We start from the raw sequence: 24,599 nt of genomic DNA, 5'->3' as shown, positions 1-24,599 counted from the left end.
AACCTAACCTAACCTAACCTAACCTAACCTAACCTAACCTAACCTAACCTAACCTAACCTAACTTAACCTAACCCAACCCAACCCAACCCAACCTGTACTTCAGCTCCAGCCTTGACCTCTTTCCAATTAATTACCAAAAATTAATCAGCCCCATTTTTTAATTCAAACATGCATCCGTCTAAAGCTAATGACCCTCATCAACGTATGTAAACATGTATCGAAGCTAGGACTCTCGTAAGAAATAGAAACACAATACGTGTGATGTTATATTAAGGAGGTAGGGCAGTTGATATTAAAATCCGCGTTGTATTGATTAAAAACTAAATGATCACATGACATAGTAATGCCACAATTTCTAATGTGGGGGTGGAGTTAGGAGAGATACTTGTATTAGAGCTTTGGTCACTTGTTTGCAAGGAGTCTATAGGACTTGTAAGTAGGTCATCAAACTCTCATTCTCGCACTTGCTAGCTAGTATTTTTCAAACCAAATATTATTATTTTTATTAAATCGGTAAAAATAAATAAATAGAAAAGTTACTTCCGCTAATGTTACGTTATTTAAAACCGTAAACAGTAATAGACTTCAAGATGTAGGCTAAGTTTAAGAAAAACATATCCTACGTTAGATTGAGATTTTTGTTTTTAAAGAAGCGAACCACTTTTTTATTATTTATTCGAATTCGTAACACGTTTTCCTAAAAGTAGTTACATAATTAATTTGAAATTAATACCCTAGGCCTAACGGTTTTTAATCTGATTCTATTTATAGTAAAATATTTATAGTTGCTGCATTTTGGGTACTCTTGGTGTTTTGAAACCTTGCAGCCTCAATGTTTTTCATGGCAAATGGAAATCATGTTCAAAACAATTTAGTTCGAAAATTTATATCTCTTCCTGGTTAACGAGAATACGAATTTTAAGCGAGAGAGACCGAGACTTACAAACCCTACAAAAATCCATTGTAAAATACAAACAGGACACTTTTAATGTGTAAGTGGGGGATGGGTAAGGGGGGGGAGGAGGAGAGATTGAAGTTAGGGGCAGAGTTTCTTCCAGGCATCTCTTCGGGGGGGGGGGGGGCGCTCCACCCCCCGAACGTGATGGAATTTATATAGTAAACATAAACTTTAATTAGTGTCCGCCCCCCGAAAAAAGTAGACCGCCCCCCCCCCCCTCCAAAAAATATCAAGTGCCCCCCCTTCCCCCCCCCCCCCCCGGAGAAAAAAGTCGGAAAGAAACACTGGTACGGGGAGACAACAGCATGATTGACCGCAGTGTTATAATTTAAGAGCTAGGAGACACTGGTGTATAGAAATCTCATCATTTCTAATGTCCACTTTTTTTTATGGCGAATATTTTCGTTTATCCTCCCAGCTCGATAGAGTTGAGTATTTTAAATGGGTTACAGTTCTGTTTCATGCCATTCATTCGCAGACGATGCCCTCGGTCGGACATTTTTGCCGCCTTTATTTTAATAAAATAGGGTATTGAAAGAAAGAAGAGAATCTGAGTCTATTTCAGACATCTATTCACCCCCCCCCCCGAACAAAATAATGTGTATAGAAACATAAATGTATGAACCAGTGTCCATTCCAGGAAATTTTAAATGTTTCCCCACCCCCCGGAGGTGTAAAGTGACACCCCCTCCCGATGAAAAAATATCTGCAAATTAAGTGCAGACGAACAATCGTGGGATTGAAAAGTCCTAGTCTTGAGTGTGAGTAGTTACGTGTTGCAGTTTGTTTCTTTTCTATTCGTCGTCTGATGTTTTGGTTTTTATTCGACGTCAGTAAAAGATGATTTACAGTTTACAGGAGGAACAATAAAGTGCAGCTCTTATATGTTCTGCTAGGGTTTAATTGAACTAAGGTAAGGGTTAGGTGTAGTATGTAAGTTAGGGCTAGTAGTCACAGGGTGAATGTAAACATTACGTGTTTAAAAATAAGTAAGTAAAGTTCTCCTTCCAAACCTGATTGTTTTTGGGGCAAGTGAAGTAGAGTCCAACTGTTCCTGTGAACTCGGCATATGAAGAGATAATGTGGTCAGCACTATGTCCAGCCTCCTTTACTTTCCCTAACGTGAGTTAGGTACTCATCAGAGCTGAGTGGACTCAGGGATGGTTTACTGACTTCAACCTGAATTCGAACTAGAGACTTACTGGTTAGCAGTCCAGCTCTCTACCGCTAGGCCAGTCCGTCCCTTACGTTTTTAGAGTAAGATTAACGTTAAGGTTAGAGTTAGAATGAAGATACTGGCAAAATAAAAATCCACCAATACAGAAAAAAACACTATTTAAAGAAGTATCAAGCTAATCTACATCAGGCTTCTTTAATTTCCTCTGTAAGATTGAGCTTAACTTTCAAATCAAACAACACGATAAAAACAAATTATTTTCATCCGGTTGTTATTTCCGTTTCCGGAAATCATCAAATCTTGTTACGCAAGTATTTTTGAAAATATTTTTTAAAGTTCATTGACCCAGAAACTTGTTGACAAGGCCCGTAATCCATGAACTATGATACAAGAAGGGTCGACAACACGGATTGTTGTCGAGTGCGAAATAAAATGACGCCATGTATTGTGGCCCCCGGGGAAATAAGAGTCCGGGGCTCGTGAAGTCTAGAACATCACCCTCTTAACCCCCCCCCCCCCCCCCCGATCCTTATGCTGCCGGCAGTCCTCGGAGGGACCGTTGAAGCAGTTAGATGATTTTTCTGTTTGTGATGTTTGTCAAGAGATTATTTTCTACGTCATCAGATAAAGCTGTCATGCTCCTGTAGTGTGAAGTTAATCTTGATTGATCAAGTCTGGTTAAATTTCATTGTGTAGTTGAAAAATTCATTTTTTTCCCCCGCCATACACAGTTGCGGCCCTTTACAATTTGTTATAGATGATAGAATTATCTCCCTTGAATTGTATTTATCATAAAACTGAAATATTAAGTTACGTACATGTTAGCTAGATGGATTAGCACGCGCGAGATTCATTAACTTAAGTGTTTATCACAGGGAGGATTTGATGGATAATGAGTCGTGTTAATTAAAAAAAAAAACTGAAATGTTAATCAATTGGAATAATAATTCATAACAAATATTTTCATTTAGTATAGATCGTCATCTATAGCGTTGAGATTTGTAATTAAGTAGCAAATCAAGCGAAGTTAGAAGATCTCCCACGACGTTTAATACTGCTGAGGGTCGACGTGGTCGGGTAGCTAAAGCTCATGGTTGTTAAATTGTCCCGAGTTCGAACCCCCGGGCAGATGAGGCTCGTTAGCTGGCGACAGCCACTCTTCTAGGAGAGATAACTCCAAAATCAAACAACTGCTACCTTGTAGTTTGTTCTTGGTTGGACAAAGGCGATGGAAGAAAATCAGGAAAGAACAAACAGGCTGCATTCTAAGTAAGTGGGTGATGTTTTGATGCGTGGTGCTTAATTGTGTTGGAGTGGATCCCGCCCAACATCACAATTAACATCCAAGAAGATGATGACGAATTATGCTAGTTTATTTTTAATAAAAACATATTTTTTTAGAGGGAGGGGGAGGAGTTATGTTTCACATTTGTTTAAAAAACCCCATCAATTTCTTCATTTTTTTTCTTCCATGCGGGAATAAAACAATAATATGAAGAATCGGGTTTCGTGATAGATAGGGGTAGGGGTGGGTCACGAGGTGTTGGGGTCGGGGTCAAGGTTGGCTACAGGAAGATCAAAAGGTAGGTTTAACCCAATTTAAGCTCCGACCGAATATACATAAACTGCAAACTTAATTAAGCTCTGACCTAATGTACAAAGCTTAAGCTAAATAAGTTATAACGTTACATTATTTTTAAATTAATATTTTCAGATGTCATGTCATATTTGCATTATTAAAATATCGAATTAGCTAATTACCATTTATATCTGATTAATTTATTTAGTTTTTTTATATACAAAATAATGATATATTGTTAGCTGTATATAATTGTTTCGTTAACCCTCCCCCCCCCCCCCCCAACCCGCTATTTTTCCATTGGCTGATTTACAAACGGATCGAAAATAATTTCCACGCGTACTTGTTTTTAAATTTATTAAATCTCAGATATTTGGAAATCGTTGGCACGATTCCAACTTCCATTCAGCTCCAAACTCCGATTCCGGTTCCATACAAAAATACACGGGTTGTTAGCCACCTCGTACCCACCCTACAACACTGTGTATATTTATAGTCTCGAGTTCGGATCCATACGATTTAGTAAGGAGTGGCCTAGCGGTAGAGAGCTGGACTGCTGACCCGTAAGTCTCGAGTTGGAATCCAGGTTCAAGTCAATAGACCGTCACTGAGTCAACCCGGCTTTGATAGGTACCCGAATCGTGATAGGGAAGTAAAGACGGGCTGGGCATAGTGCTGACAAAATTATCCCTTCATGTGTCGAGGTCATGGATACATAGACACATGAACATTCCTCGTTGAAATATACACCTCGCATAGTGACGCACACACCTCCCCCCACACACCTTCTTCATTGAAATATACACCTCCCATAGTGTAGCACAAACCTCCCCCACACACCTTCCTCATTGAAATATACACCTCCCATAGTGAAGCACACACCTCCCCCACACACCTTCCCCACACACCTTCCCCACACACCTTCCTCATTGAAATATACACCTCAAACAGTGACTCACACACCTCTCCCCCCACACACGCATTCCTCATTGAATATACACCTCCCCATAGTGACACCCACACCTCCCCCATACACACACACCTCCCTCATTGAAATAAACACCTCCCATAGACACACACACCTCTCCCATACACACATACACGCACACACCTTCCTCATGGAAATATACACCTCCCACAGTGACGCACATACCTCCCAAATCGACACCCACCCCCATCATTGACATGCACCCACACCCCCCCCCCCGTTTAATCAATTCCTCTAATTACGTCTGCAACCACGTGACATTTTTACATTAACCTCGTTTTGCATACATGAATGTAAACACCGTGAACACTTTTAGAAATCAAGTTCGAAACAATTCTAATTTTGATATTTCATTTGAAGTTTACACACACATACATCTCTGATGACTGTGAGAGGTAAAAGTACAGATTTGTTTTTAATTAGATACTAAACTAGTTACTTAAAATTAATTAAAAAGTAATGTTAATGTATACTTATATCAAATAAACGTAGAGGTAATTAGTTTGCAGTTCTGTTATTTCTCCAATACATTTATTATCAACGCTAAAGCAATTGTGTTTTTTTATCATCATCTTTTCCCGTTCGTGCCAAAGACACATGAAGCAGATGAAGTAGAGTTCATCTGTTTCAGAGACCTCGGCATATGAAGAGATAGTCTGGTTAGCACTCGAGAATTTTCGGTTAGCGGTCTAGCAGAGGCGTAGCGACCCTTCCCGGCGCCCGGAGACAAACTATCAATTTGGCGCCCCCCCCCCCCGCCATATATTTTTATATTTATAATGCAAAACTGCAGCTAAAATGAGCTTATAATTTTTTTCCCAATCCATTTTAGCGCTCCCTACGGTCGGCGCCAGGGGACATATGTACCACGCCCCCCCCCCCCTCGCTACGCATCTGCAGTCTAGCTCTCTACCGCTAGGCTTCAACGTTCCGTGTGTTTTTATAATTACTGCATTAAAATCGAAGTCCTATTAAAGTTTTCTAAAAACGTTTATCCCTGCCTTACCGCACGCCGAAGTCTTAATTTCTATTCATGAGCACTCAAAACGCAAACACGGTAATCAAACGGGTTTGTAACGACGCCGATCACGTGATAATCCCAACCCAACTATCCTGCTCAATTATTTACACCGCGCCAAAGGTTGTTAAACATCTCAATTCAAGTGTGGTTATTTATAGCTTTTATAGGGTGAAGTAATCCGAGTTTTACTCAGCAGTACTCATCAAATTTGTATTGGCTGGAGTTACCCCCGTGGCTATATTTGTAACATCCAGTTATTCTATCTACTTTGTTTATCTCCGTTATAAAAAATATAGTCTTGGTCAGTCGTTTATTTTGTTATAATGTGAATGGTTGTGCTTTTTGCGGTCAATGATAGAGGAAATACGCAAGCCGCTTTTATCTCCTCAGGGGCTGTCGATTAAATAAACACTGTGCTTAAATCCTCTCACGGCTTGGAGAAAATAAGTGAATTCTTTATTATATTTTGTCTGACTGAAGATGTGGTTGGATGGTAGTGCGTTCAACTGCTAACCGGAAAGTCACGAGTTCGGATCCCGGGCTCGAGTCAGTAGGCTTTCAAGGAGTCCACCCAGCTCTGATGGGTATTTGATTCACGTTTCTGAAAAAAACAAACAACAGAAAACTCTGTACTGTAATTTACAGCGTCAGTTTGTTGAGCTCACTTGTTCGCCTTAGTATTACAGTTTTCATCATCGGCTTGTGAGTGAGTACTGATCCGTTGCACCAGGGGATGGAGACGGGGGGCGGGATGGGGGTGCACTCAATACCGGGGGACACCCTTTAGAGGGCGACACCACATAAAAAAAACTTACCGTTAAAGCAATGTTTTATCAAGTTAAAATGATTAGTAAATGGATTGGTGAAAACCAAATGTAATACAATTTGCTTACAGGGGAGGGGGGAAGGGTGGCTGGGGGTAGAGGGGGGTGGGGGTAGAGGGGGGTGGGGGGTAGAGGGGGGTGGGGGTGGGAGGACACTTTCAGTTGCAGCACTGGGGGATATCCGGCCCCTGGGACTGTTAGTAGAGTTCAATAGTTCTCTTTCTCTCAAACCTTCAAGTTAGTTTATACACACATGTTTACTTTCAATAAAAGTTATACTTGTGTCCTTTTTGTTCTCTAACTATATCAAAAGTAAAAGAGTCTAGCAAAGTGCTGACCACACTATCCCTTCATAAGCCGAGGTCAAAGAAACAGGGGAACTCTACTTCACCTGCCACAAGGAAAGTCTGGCTCTAAAAGCTATTTTACGTACTTAATACATCGTGCGTTCTTATAATCATTGTAAAATTAATTGAACTAATTCGATCTATACGTGTTGCCTTGCAGGAGACCATTATATTCGTAATTGCAATTAACTTAATGAGAAATTAAACCCATTTTGTACCGAGCGATCTCAGTTTTGGATCACACGAAGACGTGTTTTTGTGAAAAATAAATTATCAGCACAACAAGTATTGCACAAACTTTAAAAAAAATAATTCCACAAGATCAGGTTTCGAACAAATTGTTTTTTTCTTATTTCGGTTGTGGCGGCATCATGTCTGGTGTCACACCGTGCTGTTCGCCCTGTGTATCCCCACGCAGAGGCGTAGCGACGGGGGGGGGTGCGGACCGCACCGGGTGACACCATTTAGGGGGGTGACACCAAGGCAAAAATAGTAAAATATATAGAGAAAAACTTGAGGGGGGGGGGTGCAAATCGAAAGTTTGAGGGGGGGGGGGGGGGTGGTGGGTGCAAATCGAAAATTTGTCCCCGGGAAGGGTCGCTACGCCTATGGGGGGGGGGGGGGGCGACACCATTAAGTGCCGCACCAGGTGACACCCGACCTCGCTCCGCCACTGTCCCCACCCCTACTCCAGTTGTATAGCGTTCCCCCGTCTCGAGTTGTATGGTGCCCCCCCACCCCCATCTCAGTTGTATAGTGTCCCCACCCCTTCCCCGCCTAAGTTGTATGGTGTCCCCTCATCTACAGTTGTATAGTGTCCCCCCACCCCCATCTCAGTAGTATCGTGTCCCCTCATCTCCAGTTGTATAGTATCCCCACCCCCACCCCCATCCTCAGTTGTATGGTGTCCCCCACCCCCACCCCCACCTCCAGTTGTATAGTTTCCCCCACCCCCACCCCCACCTCCAGTTGTATAGTGTCCCCCACCCCCACCTCCAGTTGTATAGTGTCCCCCACCCCCACCCCCCATCTCCAGTTGTATAGTGCCCCCCACCCCCACCCCCACCTCCAGTTGTATAGTGTCCCCCACCCCCACCCTCATCTCCAGTTGTATAGTGCCCCCCCACCCCCACCCCCACCTCCAGTTGTATAGTGTCCCCCACCCCCACCCCCACCTCCAGTTGTATAGTGTCCCCCACCCCCACCCTCATCTCCAGTTGTATAGTGTCCCCCACCCCCACCCCCATCTCCAGTTGTATAGTGTCCCCCACCCCCACCTCCAGTTGTATAGTGTCCCCCACCCCCACCCTCATCTCCAGTTGTATAGTGTCCCCCACCCCCACCCCCACCTCCAGTTGTATAGTGTCCCCCACCCCCACCCTTACTCCAGTTGTATAGCGTTCCCCAGTCTCCAGTTGTATAGTGCCACCCCCCATCTTCAGATGTAGAGTGCCACCCCTATCTCCATTAGTATAGTGCCACCCCCATCTCAATTTGTATAGTGCCACCCCCCATCTCCAGGTGTTGAGTACCACCCCTCACCTCCCTCATTTGTATGGTGCACCTCCATCTCTAGTTGTATAGCGCCAACCCCCCACCCCTGCTTCTTCAGATGTATCCCCCCATGTTGTTTATCATGCTGTCATGCCTTCAAATGATATCCAGTTTCATGTTTAAAATTAGTTTTTTTTTGTAATTCCTCTAACTCCCACCTCCCCCCCCACAACCCCACACACACAACCCTCTTCCCCCATTCGCTCATCTTCCAATTCCTCTCAGCGGATCTCATTTGCTGCTTAAATATTATTTTAAAACAATGTGTTTTTTTTAAAAGTTCAATCGGTTATATTTATCAGAAAAATAGGCAATAATTGCTGTAATAACTTTTGTATTTTATGTTTTGGTGTCACCCCCGTCAGTGGTGTGTCCCAGTGTTGTACCCCCCCCCCCCACACACACACCAGCTTATGACGCTATTTTTGATTAGCATAATAAACATAAAAATAATGATTAGTGTAATATAATCAACAAGAAACATTGTTACCATTCATTATTTCGCATTTCGATGTATTGATGTTCTGTTTGTTTAGTTGCAATAAGGTGGTTTGAACAGATGATGATGGAGATTGTGGTAATGATGGAGATGGAAAGATAATCGTTGGAGTATGAACACTGTTAGGGCGGGGCATGAACGGAGAGCGTGTTTATCTGTACTGATCTATCGACTGTTGGTTTTTTTGTGTTGGTTACGTCAGTTGTGTTAGACGTTAATGATGGATGAGATGATGGGATGAAACCATCGCTACGCGTACCCCCCCCCACCCCTTTCCAATCATTAGTAACGCATCTCCCCGTATCCACCCCACCCCACTCCCCTCAATCATTTGTAATGCAGTTCTCCCTATCCATACTATACACTAGGAACGCACCCGTTTACCCATTCGAATCATTAATAAAGCTCCCCCCCCCCAACCATCAAAATAATTAAAAACGCATCCGTTTAATGTAAGATACTGCGCTCTAATTAGTAATACACCACCACATACCCACCTACTCCAGCAAAAATGTAAGACACCTCCCATTCTTTAAAACGTCCCACTCAATAGAAAATCACCACCAAAAACTATCAAACACCTTTCTTAATACTAAATCTCCTCCTCATACCCACCTACACCATTCATAAGCATCGCACCCCCATACTAACATAGACACCTCCCATCACACCTTACACCATAGGAACACCCACTGGGTCGTTCTCAAACTCCCAACCCCACCCCCCTACCCACACACAACTAGTATTATCTTAAATATATCAGTGGAATTGAATGACATCTACTCCTTTAAAAACGCCCAAACAACAGTGTGTTTTATCGTTTGCCATTCTTTTTGTGTAAAGTCTTAACGTCTGCATTTATTGATCGTCATTTCTAGCTAACAAGAAGAAAAACTGTTTTTATCTAAGTATTTGATGGAAGATTTAAACAGGAAGAATTAAATCAAAACGTGATTTTGACGTTGTACATATGGAAACCCGTTTCATTTTAAAATCCAAAGAATTCAGTCCAGAGTGCGTTATCTTTACTGTTATATACAAGTAGCTCAAACTTATTAGTCCAATATACTAATTGGCTAAATCATATACAGCAATTTGAATAAGTTGAATAAATATATGTGGTACGTGGTTGAAATCCACAAGTCAATGCTAATTTATTTAAAAAAAATAATATTTCTCCTGTTTTGTTTTGTTAAATTTCGGTCTAAATAAACTTAATGCAAACAAGTAATAACTTTTTGAATTATTGTAAAGAACTTAATATCTTCGTAGTTTTCACCTTTAAAATTAATCTGTTATTATAAGCTTTGAAACCCAATACCCAATTCATTTAGGTACCACAGAAAATAACTTTTTAATCTGATATCATCATCAGCATCGTGATAGTGATTATCTCATGATCATTATCGTCATCGTCATATCATCATATCATCATCATCATCATCATCATCAACAACAATCCTCCAGATACATTGTGGAGCATATAGACTGAACCACACCTCTCCATCATACTTGGTGCTTGGGCGATTCCTCCAAGTTGGGTTCATGATATTCCAGTGTCATAAACCCCCTGCTATAAGCTTTAAAGAATTCGGTCTGCGAATATTTTAAGGTGTGTTTTGGGGTTCTTGTGAAGAAGAATTACGAGATTACTGCGCAGGTCCATAACGGGAGAAGGACATTACCCCCTGTGTCAATTACCCCACGGACATCCCCTCTCAACATTACCCCCCCCCCCCGATCAATAATACCCTGTCAATTAGCCTGTGCCCAGTTAGGGATAAGTTAGGTTTAGGGCCAGAGTTAGGGATAGATGTAAGTTAAGAGTTGGGGGTTAGGATTGATGCTGGGGTTAGCTATAAGTGTGTGGTTGGGGTTTGGGGTTCAGGCTAGGGTCATTTTTCTTCAGCATAGGGGGGTAATTATCCACGGGAGTGATTAAAAAGGGTGTAATTTACAGGGGGTAATTAAACGTGTGTGGGTTAATGTCGGGGTATATATCCGCGGGGGGGGGGGGGGGGGTGTAATTGACGGGTGGTATTTAAACGCGTGGGGGGTAATGTCGGGTTATATGTCCGCGGGAGGTGGAAGGGGGGGGGGGGTAATGTCCTAGACCCTAATATCGAATTGATGTCACAAGATGACGTCTAATTCACTTATTCTTATAATAACTGTCCCATTTGATGTTGTAAATGTGATCTATCATAATGAATTACTCAATCAATCTACTCTTAATCTTGGGGTCGTTGGGGCACCACAGTTTTTTTTCTCTTAACTTTCCGCCATCCGTCTCGGTTCTCTGCTGCTGTGAGTAGTTCTGCAACGGTCGGCCCACTTTAATCCAATGACGTCATTGTCTTTCCCTTCTTCCCCCTTTTGGCTCAGGGTCCTGTATTATTGTTTTAGATAAAGCCGTTGGTCCGAATGACATGCCAATATCATCTCAGCTTGCTTGTTTTGAACATACTCAGTAGACTCTCAAAGGAACCAATCACATTAGAGTTCCCTTTACTGACCTCACAGAGTTAAACAACACATTGACAAAAAGAAAAGATCAAGATCATGATTAAAATGTACACATCGATTTCTTTTAAAGCCAATCCTTTACTTTCATACTTACATTTAATTAAATATAAAAAAAATAATTATACATCTAAAACATAAAAATAATTAAACAAACACAAATATTTTTCTTAATTTAAAATGATCATTTAATTTCTAATATACCTTGTTTTAATTTTCCGCGATATTAAATTACAATTTCAGAATTGCTTCTTTAAAACTAGTTTTGAATTCTATATCATTTACACTATGTGGTTTTTTAATTGCTGGTTATGATAATAATACATGATTCATCTGGCCCAGTACTTAAGGTTAAGAATTCCGGTAGTCGGAGAAAATGTATGGGCTAGACAAGGATCGATAACTCTGGATTAAAGTCTTTTGTTGGCTTGTCGCGGAGGATAGAGTTACGTTTATCACAGGCAGTAACTATGACAATAGCATTTTCCCCCCTCGTCTTTATATTGAGTAAACGCATACTTAACGAGAACACACACACACACACAGACGCACGGACGAACTGACACACACACATACTCTCAGAGACAAACCGACATTCACGCATGAACATAATAAACATAGACAGACACACGAGCATACATACACACACGCAATCACACACACACTCACACGAACATATAATCACCGACACACGAGAATGCACGCACATGCGCGCACACACATATGCACACGCAAACACACGCACACGCACGCACGAACATATACCCACAGACACAAACACACAGACACGCACGCAAGCACGAACACATACACACACACACAAACACACGTACGTACACACATATCGGATTTGAGATCACGCGTGCTATTCTCCCTCAATCTAGTTTAGCCTAATCTAACTTCCCACATATAATTTTCTTACATCAGTCATACACCAACCACCACATCCCAAAACCATCCCACCCATCCTGTACCACATATACCATCTTACCCATCTTTTACCACATATACTCACCAACTATATGCCTAGTAAATCAGCCATTAATTCCACTTAACATTATATCTTTAAAAAAATGTTATCAACATTTCTCTTAATGTACCGTCTATTGACGATTCTCCTTATTTAACACTCGTTTACTATGTACTTTATCGATTTACAATCGATTTTTTATTTACCGTCTTCAACCTCACTATTCTGAAACCCCAATCCAACTATGACCCACATTTATCCATGACCCTATCTTACAACTGTCCCATCCAAATACAACCCGATTTATTTACAACGCCAACCAACTACGACTCCAATGCAACATCGACCCCAATCTAACAGCCCCCAATCAAACTACGACCCCAATCCATTAACAATCCCAATTCAACTTCGACCCCAACCCAACAACAACCCCCCAATCAAACTACGACCCCAATCCACTTAACAATCCCAATACAACTTCGACCCCAACCCAACAACAACCCCCCAATCAAGCTACGACCCCAATCCACTTACAATCCCAATTCAACTTCGACCCCAGCCCAACTACGTTCCCACCCAAGTAAAACCCGATTTTTGTACGACCTCGTCCTTCTACAAATCCACCCAACAACAAACTCATCCACCTCCAAATCCATCGACTTATCCCTCAAAAAAAAAAGACCGCAACCACACCACACTTCTTCAAATCCATCGACTTATCCCTCAAAAAACAAGACCGCCACCATACCACAAGAAACTAGTAAAGTTCTGCTATTCAGCAAGAAAGATAACCCATAAAACATCTCTTTACATTTGAAAACAAAAATGACAGCAGGTTTTTTATATTTAAAAAAATGGCATAATTTATTATTTATGAAGAGCATTTAAGGAAAGACATTGGGGATTTCTGTTGGCTAGTCTACGTTTTTATAAATAATCTTGTCTATAAAAATGTTGTTTTATTGATTTACAAAACATTTTGGACAAATCCTCACATTTTGTTTTATGTTGACTTAATTAGCATAATTTTAATATTAATAATTTTTTTTTATACACGAGCCATATGTTTTAATGCATCCCTGATTTTAATGTTGAGAAAATTTATATAAAACACAGAAGACATCGGTTTACTATGACCAGTTAAGCAGTTAATTTTAGATTGATCCACATGAGCTATGTTACGCAGAGGCGTAGCGAGGGGGGCGGCGGGGGGGGGGGGGGGAACGACATATGTCCCCAGGCGCCGACTCTAGGGGGTGCCAAAATGGGTTGGAAAAAGAAATTGATAAGTTAAGGGGGGGGGGGGGTGCAAATCAAAAGTTTTAGGGGGGGGGGTTGCAAATCGCAAGTTTATCCCCGGGCGACGGGAAGGGTCGCTTCGCCTCTGATGTCACGCTGACCTAAGGATATCATGTCATAATTATGTTTCTATTTGTTATTGTGGATCCAAGTACCGAACTCGTAAAAGCAAGCAATACGTTACCCCCATACCACCCTCCCTACATCAATCAATGTTATTTTTAGAAGAAAAACAACAACTTTTCTGACTTTTTTACGGGACGGAAGGGTTGCTAACTCCAAAAGTACCGAGTTAAAAGCCACTGACAGATGAGGCTTGATAGCTAGGGGAAAGCAACCCATTTAAGAGAGACAACTCCAAAAATCAAACAACTGCTGCCTTGTAGTTTGTTCTTCGTTGGAAGCAAATCCAAAAAGAAAAGCAGACTGAAGTTTAATTCGACGGCATATAATGCAAAAAAACAAGTTGACAAGTAATATTTAATTGTGCTGGAGGAAATCCTGTCCAACATTTCAATTAACAACGAAGAAGAGGTTAAGAGCCATATATTCTCTTCAATATTACGATTAAGAAGATGAAGAAAAAGAAGAAAATGACTTATTTCTATGATCATATAATCACATATTGTCTAAATCAACACTCAGGCCTCTTCTGAATGTAGAGCTTTTTTATTAAATGGCCATTGCAATTTATTAAAATTTTAAAAGCTACAGAATTCGCCCGAACAAAATAATATAGCAAAACAATATGGCAAGTAATATTAACTATCAGTTAACCTTACACTTCAATGAATCTTAACACATTATAAGTTTAAAAAAAAAAAAAATCCATTTTGATTTTTTTTATCAGCCCGGGATGAAAAAGAACAGAGAAGCTAAACTCTGACAGCCAAAGATGACCAATCACGATCATTGTACCAAATGGGTGTTTTATTTCTCCGTGTGATCACACGAGACGCCCACGCTGATTGGCTGCGATTTCCTGGCGTCGCATTACCATAAAGCGTCTTGACGTCTCTGGACCGACCGGAAGGTTACGTGTCCAAGAAGACATGTTTAAAGTTAGGGTACAATCTGCATATTCGTACGGTGCTCACGGGTAGGGCTCACGTGCGTTGGAATTCAGGAGAAACCCGCATTCGTGGGGACACAAATTCATAGGAACACAGTTTCGCGGAGACCCGAATTTAAAGGGGACGCACATTTTGGGGACCCGAATTAATGGGGACACATAATTTGGGGACCCGAATTAATGGGGACACATAATTTGGGGACCCGAATTAATGGGGACACACTTATGGGGACACACATTTATGTGTACCGATATTCATCGAAGCCCGCATTCATGGGTACCCCCCAAATCACAGGAACCCTTAATCATAGAAATTGACATTCGCGGGTACCAGCAATCATGGTAACCCGCATTTACGGAAGCCTGCACTGGTTCAATTCAGTTCATCTGCATGAATGTTTGCACGCATTGTCATGTGCCAGTTAAGTAAACCTGATTGTAGCACTTCCCCCAGACGATATATATATAAATATATATATATATATATATATATATATATATATATATATATATATATATATATATATATATATATATATATACATATACATTTATAATACCCCCTTCCCTACCGTGAGTTCAATTCGTCGTCCCCACCTTTACCTTAAGAAATAAATCTGAATAAAACCCAAGTGATCTCCCCTATTTAGAATTCACTGCACACGAATGTTGGTTTATTGTTTCGGAAAATGAAGCAATAAACAGAAATCACATTTTTTAAATAACCGACTTGGGTATTTAAAAAAAAAAAAACGATTCTATAAAGAATGCAATTCGCTATCATAAAAATAATCGATTTTTTAGTTGCAACGAGGCTTTGCAGGTAAATGTTTTCTCCGCGTGGGTTCTTATGTTATGATGATCTCACGAAATCGTAGCTGAGCGAAATCATGAAACAGTTCACATAGAGACATTTTTACTAGAAACATTGCGTAGTAAGTGCCGTTTTTAGATTTATAACACCGTATTTATTAAAGCTACATTATCATGTTTGGAATTTACAGTTTTATTCAAGGACGATAAGCGATGTATTGTATGTAGATAGCGTTTCAAAAAATGACGTGATTCGATAATGCAGGAGAATTTTGACATCGACTTTTGTGTTAAGTTCATAGTGAGATTTAGGGAAATTATGTTAGGTTTAAGGTTGAGCTAGTTGAACACGAGTTAATGTAAATATCCGGTGTTATGGTGTGTGTTTGACTCAAGCATTTAGTAAAGAATAACAGTTAACTTTTGTATCTGTTTCTTTGACCTTTGTATATAGTGATGATATAGTGTGATCAGCTCTGTGCCTAGTAGAGTTTACTTTTAATAACGTGAGATTTGGACCCATCAGTGGTCTGCGTGGTCGAGTCGGTAAAGCTCGTGGTTGCTAAACCGAAAAGTCTCGAGTTCGAACCCTCGGGCAGATGAGGCTCGTTAGCTGGGGACAGCAACTCTTCTAGGAGAGACAACTCCAAAGTTAAAACAACTGCTGCCTTGCAGTTCTGGTTTCTTTCTGGTTTTGCTTCCATAGCCTTTGTCCAACCAAGAACAAACTACAAAGAACCAATAGGTTGAATTTAGAGTTGTCCCTCCCAGATGAACGGCTATAGAGCCTCACCTTCCAGAGGATTCGAACACCGGACTTTTCTGTTCAGCAACCATAAGCTTTACCGAGCCGACCACGCGAATTTTGGTTTAAAATATATTATAGGTTACTTTAGTCTAAGAAATGTTATTTAATTTTCTGTGACTTCATCGCTTTTATAGTACAAGGCGAGACCATGATGAATATCCCCCCCCCCCCTTAGGCGGCACGTAACCGGAAGTCTAAGAGATCTCATTATGCAAGCCTTTATGACACGCTGGATTCCATTTGTTCTTCACTTCCTTCCATGGCCGAGGGCAGTTTGGTGGTGGTAAAATATACGAGAGCAGCAGATGGTAGTACAATCTACGGTCTGGAGCACGTGTGTATAACTCGTGGTTTTTATGAGTAACAAAAGCACTCGTTCTTGTGCTAAACTAGAATCCGGGCGGTCCAAGAAAAACCTACCTGAAAAACCTACCAGAAAAACCTATCAGAAAAACCTACCAGAAAAACCTACCAGAAAAACCTATCAGAAAAACCTACCAGAAAAACCTACCAGAAAAGCCTACCAGAAAAGTCTACCAGAAAAACCTGCCAGAAAAACCTACCAGAAAAACCTAGCAGAAAAACCTACCAGAAAAGCCTACCAGAAAAATCTACCAGAAAAACCTACCAGAAAAACCTACCAGAAAAGCCTACCAGAAAAATCTACCAGAAAAACCTACCAGAAAAACCTACCAGAAAAGCCTACCAGAAAAATCTACCAGAAAAACCTACCAGAAAAACCTACCAGAAAAGCCTACCAGAAAATCTACCAGAAAAACCTAGATCAGTTAGGTAAACTAGTCCAGGTCTGAGCTACATGAAACATTGTCTTTGAACAAAGACAATGTGGGACGACAGTCAAACTTCTAGCTAAGCGTGTGTTCTGTTCTCCTTTTAAACTTCATGGTCCCACATTTAATAACAGTTCTTAATTATCACAATAATTGATTATACAACAAAACATAACAAAAACCTAATATTGTATAACTCGTTAAAAACGTATACATATACAAAAGTTATGATATTACTTTAAATCTTTCATATTTCAAGTACAACAAAGTCGTGGTTTCTATTTATAACCCATAAATATAATTCTAATTATAACTACTCTATGTCGCAAATCGCTTCTGATTGGTCTAGTCAGACACATGACAATGATATGGAAGTGGCCAGATAAACAATGTAGCCGATTAGACGAATCCTAGCTGACAGCATTGCCTTACTTTTCCATTCTATGTAAAATAACAAATTATAAATTTAATGAGCAATTATTTGTTCTTAGTTTGACGAGAATGCTTGGAAATATTTCATAATTGGATTTACATTTTCGGATCTAAATGTTTAATTATTTATATTTTCGTTCACTTGAAATTTACTGAACTTTAGAAAACAGATTTCATTTTTTTATATGTCTCTTGAAAGTTAAATAATTATGTATGTGTTTATTTTGCTATTGTTTATTTTAATAATTTTATTATAAATATATGAATTGTACTTGAAGTCCGCTGCGAATCTTTCTGGTCAACACGTTGGTCGTTGAGGTGAAGGTGCAGAGGCGTAGCTAGGGGAGGAAGGGTGTGACGGCCGCCCCTTGCGCTGACCGTAGTAGGGGCGTCTAACGGGGTAGGAAAAAAAGATAATTTTGAGCTGCATTACTGAATTATACACAGTCATATTTAAGATATCGGAATACTACTTGGGTTCCAGAAAGATTAGCATGATTTCATATAAAAAACGGTTAAGGGACAGCGACTAAAACTTTTCAATGTTAGAGGGGTGGGGGGCGCTTTTTCGCCAACGTGAATTAAATTATATGGCAGTTTGGGGGGTGGGAGGTGGGTTTGAGGGTTGATTGTTCACCCCGGACGACTCTGTGTAGGTAATGTCATGCCATCCAATGTTGTTGATGAAGCAGAGGCGTAGCGACCCTTCCCGGCGTCCAGTGACAAACTTTTCGATTTGCACCCCCACCCCCCCCCCCTCAAACTTTCGACGATTTGCACCCCTCCCCTCAAGATTTCGATTTGCACCGCCCCTCAAACTTTCAATTTATTCTTCCAACCCCATTTTGGCGCCCCCTAAGGTCGGCGCCCGGGGGACATATGTCCCCCCCCCCCGCTTCCCCCCCCCCCCCCCCCCTCGCTACGCTACTGTGATGAAGGGTAAACTGATGTGCTCTCTGAATTTGAGAGAAATTTGTTTTATTGTTTGCAAGAGATGTAGCTGAAGAGGGAAATTAAACAAATAGCAAGTTCAGAATATTGTTTTTAATGAACCTGGTTGAGAATGTTCCGAGTTAGGAATGTTCCGGTTTAGGAATGATCCAAGTTATAATTTTTCCTGTTTAGGAATGATGCAAATTACGAATCGACGCTTTTTTTTTGCCCCAGCGTACGAATGTCCCTATCAGTGAATACGGCGTGCACCAGTAGTCAGTGCTACTAGCTTTAGGTTGAGGAATGCTTCAAATAACGAACAATCCTTATTATGAATATCCCAGTTTGGTGTACGATTGTTCTAAATAATGCCCGTATTACGAGTATTTCGGGTTTCGTAATTTGTGGTTCACGAATGTTTTAATTTAGAGAACTCTAACCATTGAAAATTTTGATTATACGTAATACGGAGCATTCGCTAATCGAAACATTCCTGAACACACAGTGTAAATTCTTCAGCTAGCATTCAAAACACATACACACACACAAGCACACACACACGCACGCACACATACACGCATGCACACACGCACGCTCACACATACGCATGCACGTATGTACACACGCTAACACAAACGCACGCACACACACATTACACTCACACATGATACCCTCAATAAAAGACAATACGTTACCAGGAAAATGGAAAAATTTCCATCTAAAACTCGTGAGGAAATAATCGATTTTCCAAAATCGATATTCATGTAAAAAAAAAAAAAAACAATTCACAACAAACAAGCAATGGTGTGCATGATTTCTTTAAAAAACTAATCATTCTCTACTCATCTGAAAATCTAGGAAATATTTTAGCTTTACACCCCCCTTCCTCCCTTTTTGTTACGCTGGAATTTTTTTTAAGTTAGCTGGTGGGATTTTTTAAGAGGAATCCGTCATGTGTGATTTAGTTCTGGTCGTGAGATTAGTTCAGGTGCTTTAAGGTCGGTTTTAAAATGGGAGTTGGGATATTGGAATTTTGAACTTTGAAGGATTGGAATGGGATTGGTGAAATGTAAACATTGTAAATTGGGATATCGGTACATGGATCATTTGAACATTTATATATTGAAGCTGAAATTTTTGAACATTGGAATTGATTATTGAAACATACAAAATTGAAATTTGAAAGTTAGAATATTGGAATATGGAAAATTAGAATTTCGAACATTGAGATAGAACATATGAACCTGTAATATTGACAGACTGGAATTTGAAATACGAAGTGACTACCCGGAAGAAGATTCTTCTCTCCAACGTCTCCACTTAGTCGGCAAAAGATAGCTCTGCGTTCGCGCAGTGACCTATGGCTAGGGTTAGGGTTAGAATTAAGGTTAGGGATAGGGTTAGGGTTGGTGTTAGGGCTCTGCGGTTGTAAACACACGCATGCGCAGTACCATCGAAAACATCGCCGCGATGGAGAGTCGTATTTTCTCTCCATTGCGCATGCGTATCTTTTTCCGGCTAGCATCGGCCTTTAAATTATTGGAACCTGGAACATTAAAATAGAACACTGTAACCTGAAATCATGGTATGGAACAAATGGATCCTAAAACTTCATCATCTTTCCCATTTTTGCCCAAGACACACTAGTAGATTTAGTAGCGTGCATCCTTTTTTTTTATTGACTATGGCCTATAAGTGGATGCTGTGGTCAGTACTATGCCCAGACCCGTTTGTTTTCCAAACGTAAGTCAGGTACCCAGTGGCGCAGCGAGGTCGGGTGTCACCCGTTGCGGCACTTAATGGTGTTACCCCCACAGAGGCGTAGCGACTCTTCCCGAGGGCAAACTTTCAATTTTCTATTTGCACCCCCCCCCCCCCCCACCCTCGAACTAGAGACGTTCGGGCTAGCAGCAAAACGGTCTACCATTCAACCACGCCTTCCCCTAACTTAGATCATAGGGACCTGGAACATTGGAGTGGCACATAGGGAACATGGAACTTTACAGGTTTGGATAACTTGGACATAGAAACTTGAACTATTTGAGCTGATAAACTTGAAACATTTGAAAGGAAAAACAAAACTAAAAAACAAAAAAACTTCTAAACGAGGAACATTGTGGAAAATTATGACATAAAGTAGCGGATCTGTTAAATTCAAAACTCTTGAACCTGGAGCAAAAATCACTGGGAAACAATAATTTTTTAAAATAGAAAAAAAATTTTTAGTTGAAAAGATTGTAAAACTGAAGCTCGAAAATTAATTATTGATGTTGAAATTTTAACAAGGAACATTTGAAGGCGACATTTTAGTTATAACTTGAAATCCTAGTGAATTGGATAAAAATACTTGAACTTAATTTAAGTTAATTAGAGAAACAAGAACAAATCGGAAATTAGTGTTTAGAAACATTAGAACTTGAAACAAAATATATATAGGAACTTATAACATTGAGCTTAAAAATACTAGCACTTGAGACAAAAATATAGAGCTTTGAACATTGAGCTTAGAAACACTAGAACTTGAGACTATATATATATATATATATATATATATATATATATATATATATATATATATATATATATATATATATATATATATATATATATATATATATGGGAGTTTTAAACACCGAAATACTGGAAGAGTGGAACACGTGTCTTTTCTGTGAGCTAACACTATCTTGCATCACGAGGGAAAAATTGTTGAAAAAGGGGTAGGTGTGGGAAGGGTGGAGGGAGTAGTGTATGTGTGAGTGTGTGTGGAGGGGGGGGGGAGTTAAACACCTACCACAATGCTTTTCAGAAATTTAAAAGAAAATATGTTTTTTTCAGACACACTATCGCGTGGCTTCCATTCAGAGCTTTCACTTCACTCCACACCCCTCTTCTCTTCAAACCTCTATCCACTCCAACACATTATCCCATAATGTAAACTGTACCGTTCGGTGTTGTGAGAGAAACAAACGGTCCATTGTGCTGGTGTGAAGTGTCAGTTCTAACATCTTGACCTGGGGTACTGGTTGGATGGTTATGTGAAAAGAAACGAACGCATACTTACAATATACCTGCTCGCAAGTGCTGCTTTTTAAAGGCAATTCAGAAATAGAACCACATAATAATAAGCTAGACCTAACGCATTTATTTAAAGCAATTTCACCTCATTATTTTATTTATCAACGTTTTCTCTCTCTCTCTCTCTCTCTCTTTCTCTCTATCTTTCTCTCTCTCTCTCTCTCTCTCTCTCTCTCTCTCTCTCTCTCTCTCACCCTGGCTGCTAGCACAAAACTCTGGAGTTATGAGTTGCGACTGTAATATTTCATTGAGTTCGCCCAGCTCTGATGAGTACCTGACTTGTGTTGTGGGAAGCAAAGGCGGCTGGGCATAGTGCTGACCACATTATCCTTTCACATACTGAGGTTAAAAAAATTATATGAACTCTACTGCATCTGCCCAATGGATCATTAGGTCTAAAGAGGGACATTTTTTTTTACTTTTTATATTCACCAATATATATATAGGGTATATATATATATATATATATATATATATATATATATATATATATATATATATATATATATAGTTTATATAACAAATGATGTTGATAAAGAGCTAGTGTTGAATCGATTTGTTCTTTAGTCTTTCTTTTCTTATTGCCTTTACACCTGATTTGAGAAAAAGCTGAGGACGAAGCTACACTTTGAGAACAGTCACATTATCACAACGTTAAAGAAATTTTTGTTTCCATTTTTAATATTTCGAGCAATTTGATTGGTTAATCACACGGCTGCACGCGGAGGCTTTAGCCAATCGGAGAGGAGCTAAGGAGCCGTCTGCCATGAGACTTGAGACATGTGGTTTGATGGATGAAAAGATGAAAGTCTTGAGTTGAGGGGTTAGGGATCAAAACCAACTGGCGCTTCAGATGGATTGATGGTGTGATGTCTGACCGTTCAGTCTGGGTTTAACCGTAATGGTAGGGATTTGCATTCCTGGTTAACCCTTTATGGTAGGAGAATTGCATTTCTAGTTAACCCTTTATGGTAGGGGATTTACATCTTTATAAGCCTCGATTTCAGTTATGGTAATAAAAAATATAATTAACTTAGACCAAACATATGGCCAATATTTCAGCTTTTATTACCATCTTTAATATCTGTATCGCTGTAACAACTATTTTACATATCCCATACTCAAAAATACATATTGTGAAAACCTTATCGCTCAATATCTATCACTCACATGCTACAAATAAAAGAAAAGAACGCTTGCAATTTTATCTATAAGTACAGCAAATGGATTCCATGTAATAACTTCTATTTGGGACCGTAAAATTTAATTAGGTACTAAATTAGTCATAACAAAATTAAATATCATTATTTTGAATAACAAAAGGGGAGATATAATTATAAGTGCTTGCTATGTTTTCGCCAAAGGAAATTTGTTTTATTTATTTTTTTACTGCATATAAAAAAAAATGTTTTTTAATGGGATGACGTTGTCTTGAGGCAGAACGGCTAGTTAGCGAACTATTCGGAGAACAAATCTCTCTCATTAATCTTAGACTACATGCACCCTATTTATTAGACAATCTGTTCAGACTATTCACAGACTAAATGAGCCCCAGTAAAAGTAGACTATATTCCGCCCCCCCCCCTCCGCTATTTGGAGGCTAAAAACGTACTATTCTCCGATTAAATATGTACTATTCGGCGGCCAAATTTAAAGTAGAAAAGCACTTTTTGAACAAATTTCAAGAATGACCCCTCATTGAGAAATGTGTACTGTTACTAAAAGCGAAGCAAACCTTAAAATTGACGTTATTATAGGGTTACGGCTTTTATAGAGGAAACTGTGACTTTGAGTATCAGTTTAAATAACATAGGTTTTTATTTTTTGTAACATTCCTCTATATGTTCCTGTCAAATTGATTATTTCCTCTTCATGTTTTTCCTGGTGAATTTTTTTTTTTAAAGAGAAGTTGTGGTAGGAAGCAAGTTTTTTTTTTTTTTTTTTTTACATTTCTTTTATTTTAATCGAACGATTAGTATTATAAGAACACGGGTAATGTTAAATGATTATGATAATTTATGTCCTACGTTTAATTTTTTTTCTTAGGTTTAGCTTAGCAGCCTATTTCGAAATATTTTTAGTTTTCCAGTTTTTCACAAAATAGATTAAAAGCATTTTATTTTTAAAAACCATTAAATACAAATAAATATTTCATCATTTTATACAATATTTTAATATAATTTGAAATAAAAATACGAATTCGCTTTTTAAAACGCTAAATTATTTTTTCACAAACTAGATTTAAAACAGTTTTCCATAACCATTTAAAATACATTAATAAGTACGGCAACATTTTATTTTTTAAACAACAATCAGAATTAATTTATTTAAAAACGCAATTGCAAAAAAAAAAAAAAAACAAAAAAAAAATGCGTATTTTACTTTAATGTAAGCTTATACTAAATCACATCCTTTGATGTTCTAGTTTTGACGTCATTGGTTACCGCCCTTGAACATAAGTCTGATTTATTTAGCAAAATGAGACGTCTCTCGGCTTATGGGATTCGCTGAACTCAACTCGCATGCTGTAAGGCTGTATCGGTTAAATGTTCAAATGTCCGGGGAAAAAAGTAAAAACTATAATCGGAAAAAGCGCTGGTTAACCTGTTAAATGCATACCTTTTACAGCGACTAAGTCTAGTCATATTTCAAACTATTACCATACCTAGAAAGAGCCGTAAGTATGACTGAAACTAGTCATTGCCTTAAGTATGAAAAAAACTTATCTAGCCTTAGCTCTAAAAACGACTGAAACATTACTTGAATAACTATAGCCCAAAAACAACACAAAAACTAGGCTTAGCCCTAAAAATGACTACAAGTACTTTATACACCAGCATTACTGGAATATAACTATAGCCGAAATAACTGACTAAAACTAGGCATAGTCTGAAACATAAATCAAACTAGACTTAGTCCTAAATGACTGTCCAAA

Source organism: Physella acuta, unplaced genomic scaffold (genome assembly GCF_028476545.2).
Source record: "Physella acuta isolate Inbredline_101_S28 unplaced genomic scaffold, ASM2847654v3 ptg000639l, whole genome shotgun sequence".
Lineage (NCBI taxonomy): Eukaryota > Metazoa > Mollusca > Gastropoda > Physidae > Physella > Physella acuta.
This window is presented reverse-complemented; position numbering follows the sequence as displayed.